Here is a 7,601-nt window from a genome sequence, read left to right on the forward strand (position 1 = left end):
ACTCTAACTCTGACTGAAATCATACAGTTGTCTGGCTTGTATGATAAGCCATATCTAGAGGGGAATCAAGATAACAAGCCATCCATCTGCTTGGCAAGACTAAGTCTCTCCTAACACTTTCTGTGCAGCAGGCTCTAGACTTTCTGGATCTGGTAACGCTGAAGTTCAGTTTTGTTCAAACCACTTCCCGCTGAAAAGCAGGATGAGTAAACTAAATTGCTTTTCAGATCATCCATGGTGATTTTATTTTGAGAAATTTTAGGGGTGTCTGGGTGGCTCAATCGGTTAAGCATCCAGCTCCTGATGTCGGCTCAAGCCATGATCTCATGGTTTGTGAACTCGAGCCCCATGTCGGGCTCTGCATTGACAGCATAGAGCCTGCTTGGGATTCTCTTTCTCCCTCTCTGCCCCTCCCAGCTCTCTCTCTCTCTGTCTCTCTCAAAATAAATAAATAAACTTTAAAAAGAGTAAAAAGAAATTCAGATTTATATATGGTTATAACATTGTTCAACACCTGCACCTTCACTCATTTCATAAGTGGCATCCCAAAGGAAGAGTGACAGTAGGACCATCATTTATGAAACTAGACTGTTTCAGTGTTGCTTTGAAGAATTCCCTGTACTAACCTTTCATTCCATAAGCATATATCAAGCAAATTTATGTGCTACTCTTTACGATTTTTCAAAATGTGCACACATGCACACACACGTGTGTTAATTCTACTATATATAAATATAGCTAAGTATATCTTAATTTTATATACATATATATATATATATATACACACATATATACATGCATATAATTAACTCTTCTCAGGATGATATACACTTGAAAGGTTTGTCATTAATATAAGTTTATATGAATTTATATTTTAAACAGTTCTTGTAAAATGGCCATTTTCCTTCAAATTTTGTCCATATTTTTCTTTTTTTTTTCTTAACTGTGCCACGTGGCTGATTAAGAAATGGTACTAGGAGTAGGAGAAATGTCAAGTCTAGCATTTTATTGTTGTTCCCTTGTGCCTGCCACACTAGGAGTATCTGTTAAAGTCTCTTTCCATTTAGAGGCCTTGTTTAGTTAAGAGAAAGTAATGACACCCATAAGCCATCTACATGCAGACCACCTAAACAGTAATACACTTCAACACAAGTGAATGATGGTCCTACTGTCACTCTTCCCATGGGATGCCTCTTCACATATGAACTGAGTGAAGGTGCAGGTGTTGAACAATGTTAAAACCATATATAAATCTGGATTTTTATTACCTTTTTTTTAGTTCATTTATTTATTTTGAGAGAGAGAGAGAGAGCAGAGGAAGGGGGAGAGAGAGAGAAAGAGAATCCCAAGCAGGCTCTATGCTGTCAATGCAGAGCCATGGGCCTCGAGTTCACAAACCATGAGATCATGACTTGAGCCGAGATCAAGAGCTGGACCCTTAACCGACTGAGCCACCCAGACACCCCTAAAACTTCTTTTAAATCAAAAATTCCCACAAGTTTTCAGAAATCTTTTCTGTATTCCTAATAGATGTCACACATTTCAGGGTATATTCTTTGCAATTTTGAGACCATTTCTTTGCAAAATAATTTTGAAATTTGAAACATATTATCCAAAGATTGATAAGCCAATAGAAATTTCAAAAATGCAAGCATGCCTATGAGAGCCACAGGACCCAAAGGAGATGGATTTAAGTTAGGAGTTTTGAATCTTTTGCATATCCCCAAGGAAATCCTGCAAATCCCCAGGTGCTTTACTGTTAATACTGTATATTGTAAACCACAAGTATTTCATTTCAAATATGAAATTACATTGTAGTGTTTAATATTCTTTTTCAAAGTATGTTTCTCTCTGCCTCTCAACTCACTTCCCCCAATTCTGATTGCACTTCATTCTGAGGATTGCGCTGCCTTAAACCCTACCTCAAGATTCATTCTCTAATGTAGTAGTTCTCAACTGGGGCTGATTTTTACCCTTCTGGGGTCATCTGGCAATGTCTGGAGATATTTTTGGTTGCCACTATGGAGAGGAAGTTGGCATCTGGTTGGTAGAGGCCTAGAATCCTGCTAAGCATCCTACAATGCACAGGATAGTTTTCACAACAAAGAATTTTCTGGTCCAAATGTCAAAAGTACCAAAGTTGAAAAACTCTAATGGGATATTTGCTGGTTTTGAGATTTACAAAAGGGTGGAAACCGAGCAAGGTATCTATGAGAGAGGGCTAAACATTTTACCTAGAGATGAGGGTACTAACGCAGTGATCTCGACCAATGCTTCTGAAAGTTTAATGTGCACAGGGATTTTGTTAAGATGCAGATTTCAATTCAGTATCCCTGAGATGAGTCCTGACCTTCTGCATTTCTAACAAGCTCCTGAGTGATGCTGATGTTTCCGGTTTTGGGCCTATATTTTGAGTAGCAAGGAGCTAGATAATTCAGTATGGGTCCTTAGGAAGATGCCTGCGAAAAATGACTACAAGAGAGGAATAATTCCATTATGTATCAATTAGAGGTCTGGAATATCTGTAAGAACTATCTATCTGTCTATCTTATCTATCTATCTATCTATCTATCTATCATCTATCGATCACAAGAATATCACAGTAAACTTAACATTATTTAACTTACTTAAATAAAATTTTATTTATTTAAACATAACTTTTATTATCAAAGTTATGCACAAGATTTTACAAAGCCACTAGTGCTAGACAGGAATTTTGATGAAGAAGAATAATCTCTTGACTTCTTCCTGCTCCCGTTTCCTACTCTACAGATAACCAGTTTCTACTAGTCTAGTGTATTCTTTTGACACTTGAATCCTATTACTAAGTAACTTTCTGATCCTGTTACCTGCTGACTTTTTTGATTTGACATACTTACTGATTCCATACAACAGAAAATAGGGTCAAACTCTTATGGCCCAGACTTTCTTCTCCTCACATGTGTATACTTTTTTTCAGCCCTGTTCTCTGAAGGAATCTTTTATTAGATTGGTATTTATAGTTTGTTATACTATGGGTTATGAATATATACTTATAATTCATAGTTAATCTACTGACCATGATTACTTTTCTTGAACAAAATTTATGTTTCATGGAGTTATTAATTGTCTCTTCTTAGTTTGGTATTACCCATAAACAATTAATCTGCAAATTCTCTGATGGAAGTGTGAGTCTCTTCTTACCCGTAGACACATGAGGCCTTTGATCTATTTCATACTTTTCAAGAAGAGATTCCATCTGGAGCGCTTATTTTTCTGCTTCAGTGTTCTCCAGATTCCCTGAAAGTCTATTATTCTAGATCTTCTTTCATCAACACCTGGGGCATCCCTGACCTCTCTGTACTTCTCCCCGTCTCCTAATTCCATGTCTTCCTTTTCCTTAGCTAATTGCCTTGTATGATATAACATATTATCTAGAGACTTCCTGACAAGGGGTACATGGAAGTAAAATATTTTGAGCATTAGCATGCTCCAAAATGTCATTATTTTTCTCTGGCAATTGTTGGATGATTTGACAGGGTATAGCTTTTAGGGGTTGAAAGCGAACTATGGTTAATGAAAGCACTGATCCGTTGTCTTTCAGATCCTGATAATCTTATCAGGAGGCTCAAATCTGTGCTTTCATGTCCCAAGTCTTTCCGGGCTTTGGTGACACATTCAGTCTGTTCTAGACTTTCCTGACTGATGGTGTTCAGCATATTCTCTGGTAGGCTAAGCAGGTCACTACTATTCCAAGAGCTTTGCAACTTCCAACTGTTGCTGATAGCTCCTCTTCTCTACTCCCTTGTCCTCATGCCTCTTCCATAAAAGTATACATCTGCAAGGACAAGATGGATTCAAGAAACCATATAGAAACAATAAAGATAAAAAAAATTGAGATTTTCAGGAAGTAAAGGATCTGCCCTGAGCCTAGTCTGAGACTTTGGTGCAGTAAGTCTGCCAAGTTCCCCAACAGGAGATAAACTAGCATTCTTTAAATACCTACATGCCGCATTCTTCATGTATGTAATGTCATTTAATCTCTTTAATAATTTCAAGGTAAGATATGGGTGCACAGAGAGATTCATCAAGTTACCTTAAGAAAGAAAGTGTCAGATTTTAGATGGAGATCTTTTTCCCTGAAGGGCTAGAATAAAAGATCCTCAATATAAATAGAAATGCAGTGCTGGGAACACAAAGATGAAGTCCTAACTCTGCTGATCCATGACTCACCAGTGTATGTTCTGACCAACGCAGCAGGCATTATTGCGACCTTCATCCATTGTTCCAACTGATGGAGAGCTTTTTAACAACAGGTATTTCTTTGTCCACAGCTTCATAGACTAGATACATTTCCTTCTATGGACTTCTTGAACTAGCACAGACTCTTTTTTAGAAAAATCCTCATTGAATGTTTACTTTTCCTTTACTGTAGTAATATTTTTTTTGTGGTACCAGTAGTGATGAGTTTAGGGAATGTGTCCATTGGATAACATGTTATTACTTTCCCCTGCTCCATCCAAATCACTGTATATAGACCTAAATTCCCATTAGTTGCCACCAGTCATGTAAGTGATGTTTCCAGGAGGAAATTTTTATGAGTAGGGAAAGTAAAATCACAAAAATGTAAGATCATCAGAAGAGCAAGGCAACAAAAAAACCATATCCTCATTTTGGAGTAAAGATGATGTTTGAGGAATAGGGTAACAAAAATTCTTCATTATGGGTGGAGAAGTTTGGAGAAAGTGCATTTGTTGTGTAAAGTATTTTAAAAACCAATGAACCGTGAGGTGGGCCAACCATGGACTGTCATCAGACACTCATGGTCATCTGGTATACACTTGTGGCTGGCTAAGATGTGTTTCACTGCTGAGTGAGACACTCCAGGGTTTATGTCCAACATATGATTCTTGCTTCCTTTCAGGTTTCAAGTTCTGTCCCACAATTTTCCAGTGATTCTACAAGGAGCAAAGTCCATAAGCAAAAGGTTTGAGCTAAAAACATAACCATCAGCAAATATTTAAGATGTTTTTATTTTGTGTTGTTTTTTATTATTTTCCTGCCTGGTATGCTAGGGAGAAAAAAAAACTTGAAAAATTCTGTATCTTCAAGTTATTAAGAAGATATTTGTGATTTTCATTCTCAGTGTATTATTTAGCCAGGTATATCCCTATTTTCTTTCTTTTATTTTGCAATGTTCACTATGATGTTAGTATGGAAAATAAAATGTGACTCATATTGGTTATAAAGATAGATTACATGTGTACAAAGAATTCTGACCTCAAATTAGGAAGTTGAAAATTTCCTAAAATCTGCTCTAGCAAACATTACTGGAAACATTTGTATGATTTTTTTTAAACCTCTCAAAAACATGATTAATTTATGTATATTAGTAGAAAATAAGAAAAAAATGGATTTTGTCCAAACCACCTATAAGATACTATTGCCATCTTGACTCTTGTATACAAAAATGGTGGCAGAATCAGAAAATATGGAGACTAAAAATTATATATTAAACAAGGAACTTATTAAAGTTATAAAAATGAAATTATAATCTTAATTAAGCCAAAAATGATATTCTAGTTTCCAGTTGCAGATGCAAGTAGTCATTTCACAATTTACCTTGGGCTGATTGACTAATCTCAATAAAAACTTAAGTGATTCAGAAATGTAACTGTCTCAGAAAGTAAAACTTCAAGAGCCCTGTCCTCAATACCTCAAGTCCCAGAGTGACAATGGGAGTCCCAATGGACACCTTGGAGAATTTAGCCCCTCCTTCAACTTTAATTTACCCTGCGGTTAGAGTCTTCTACTAAGATACTAATTTTTGAAAAAGAAGATGAGACTAGGAGTATGAATAAATAAGTAAATGAGTAAATTACTAGAGAATCTTGGAGACCAAGAGTAAACCACTTGATCACCAAAAAAACCCAAAAAACAAAAAACAGCAGTAAGAATATCCACTTCACAATTTTTACTAGCATCAGTATCACCAAGGACTAATTAGTTCAGAATCCTTGAGAAGAGAACACATTCCTTGAAAAGTAAATAAATATTCCGATGGGTTCTTGCCTTAGAATCGTTAAAGGATTTTGTGTTGCAAAAAAAAAAAAAAAATGTTGAATTAGTAATAGTCCTTCTACAATGATATTTGTCTCTCTCTTTTTTTTTTGTTTTGAGAGAGAGACAGCCAGCATGAGACAGGTAGAGAGAGGGTAGAGGTTGAGAGAGAGAGAGAGAGAGAGAGAGAGAGAATCTTAAGCGTGGGAATCTCAAGCATGGCTTGATCCCATGACCCTCGGATCATGACTGAGCTGAAGTCAAGAGTCCAAGCTGAAGTCAGTTCCAAGACATGGAACTGAGCTTAGTACCCTAAGCTGTAACTTTGCCTACCACCTTAAATTTCCATCTGATTCTGGTCATGATAATATTTAATACTTTTCAGTGCATTTGTACCTTTTTGTTTTTCTAAGTGTTTATTAATACTATGTGTGTTATCTTTCAAATACTGTGTGTATGTGTGGGGAGAGAGGGTTATCTGTATCTGGAGCCTCAAAGCCAAGATATGAAACATCATCTGTACTCTAAACCAGAAAAGTTTTTAAGATGTCAAATGAACCTTGAGCTACAGGCTCCTCTCTGATTGCCTCTGGAATGTTTTAGATCTGCTACCCTGCTGATATGTTTGAGGATCCATGTCTTTATTTTTATAATGCAAATATTTTTTCAGCTTTATTAAAGCATAATTGACAGGGGCGCCTGTGTGGCTCAGCTGGTTGGGCGACCGACTTCAGCTCATGTCATGATCTCACAGCTCGTGAGTTCGAGCCCCGTGTTGGGCTCTGTGCTGACAGCTCAGAGCCTGGAGCCTACTTCGGATTCTGTGTCTCCCTCTCTCTCTGCCCCTAACCCACTTGCATTCTGTCTCTGTCTCTCTCAAAAATAAATAAACATTAAAAAAAAAATAAATAAAGCATAATTGACAAATAAAATTCTAAGGTATTTAAGTGTAACCATGAAATTTTGATATACATATTGTGAAAGGATTTCTCACATCTAGTTAATTAACACATCCAACACTACACACACACACACACACACACACACACACATATAATTTGTATTACTATAATATAGTTTGTATTAATCATATATATATATACATATATATATTTGGTAGGAATATTTAAGTTCTACTTCATTAGGAACTATCAATTATACAATACAGTATTCTATCAGCTAATCATCATGTTCTATGCTAGATACTCAGACTTCATTCACCTTATAGCTTAAATTTTGTGCCCTTTTGCCAGCCTCTTCATATTTCCCCTACCTGTAGCCTCTAGCAGTCACTTTTCTACTCTCTTTTTCTATAAGTTTGGTTTTTGTTTATTTGTTTTTTTTTTTAGATTCCACATTGAAGTATTCCCTGCAGTATTCCCTGTCTGGCTTATTTCACTTAGCATCATGCCCTCAAGATCCATCCATGTTGTCACAAATGTCAGGATTACCTTCTTTGTCATGGCTGAATAACATTCCACTATATATATATAGACACCACAACTTCTTTATCCTTTCATCTGTTGACACACACTCATATTGTGTCCATATCTTGGCTATCA

General features: G+C 36.3%; 1 long non-coding RNA gene across 1 annotated transcript in view; it reads left to right on the forward strand.

The window, feature by feature from the left end:
• The window catches only part of LOC125933722 (uncharacterized), a 236,159-nt gene extending 230,742 nt beyond the window's left edge, over nucleotides 1–5,417 (forward strand). Inside the window, exon 5 of the long non-coding RNA XR_007461081.1 lies at nucleotides 4,904–5,417. This is a non-coding gene — a long non-coding RNA (uncharacterized LOC125933722). The remainder of the gene's footprint in view (nucleotides 1–4,903) is intronic.
• The last annotated feature ends 2,184 nt before the right edge of the window (nucleotides 5,418–7,601 follow it).

Source organism: Panthera uncia, assembly GCF_023721935.1.
Source record: "Panthera uncia isolate 11264 chromosome A1 unlocalized genomic scaffold, Puncia_PCG_1.0 HiC_scaffold_16, whole genome shotgun sequence".
Taxonomy (NCBI): Eukaryota; Metazoa; Chordata; class Mammalia; order Carnivora; family Felidae; genus Panthera; species Panthera uncia.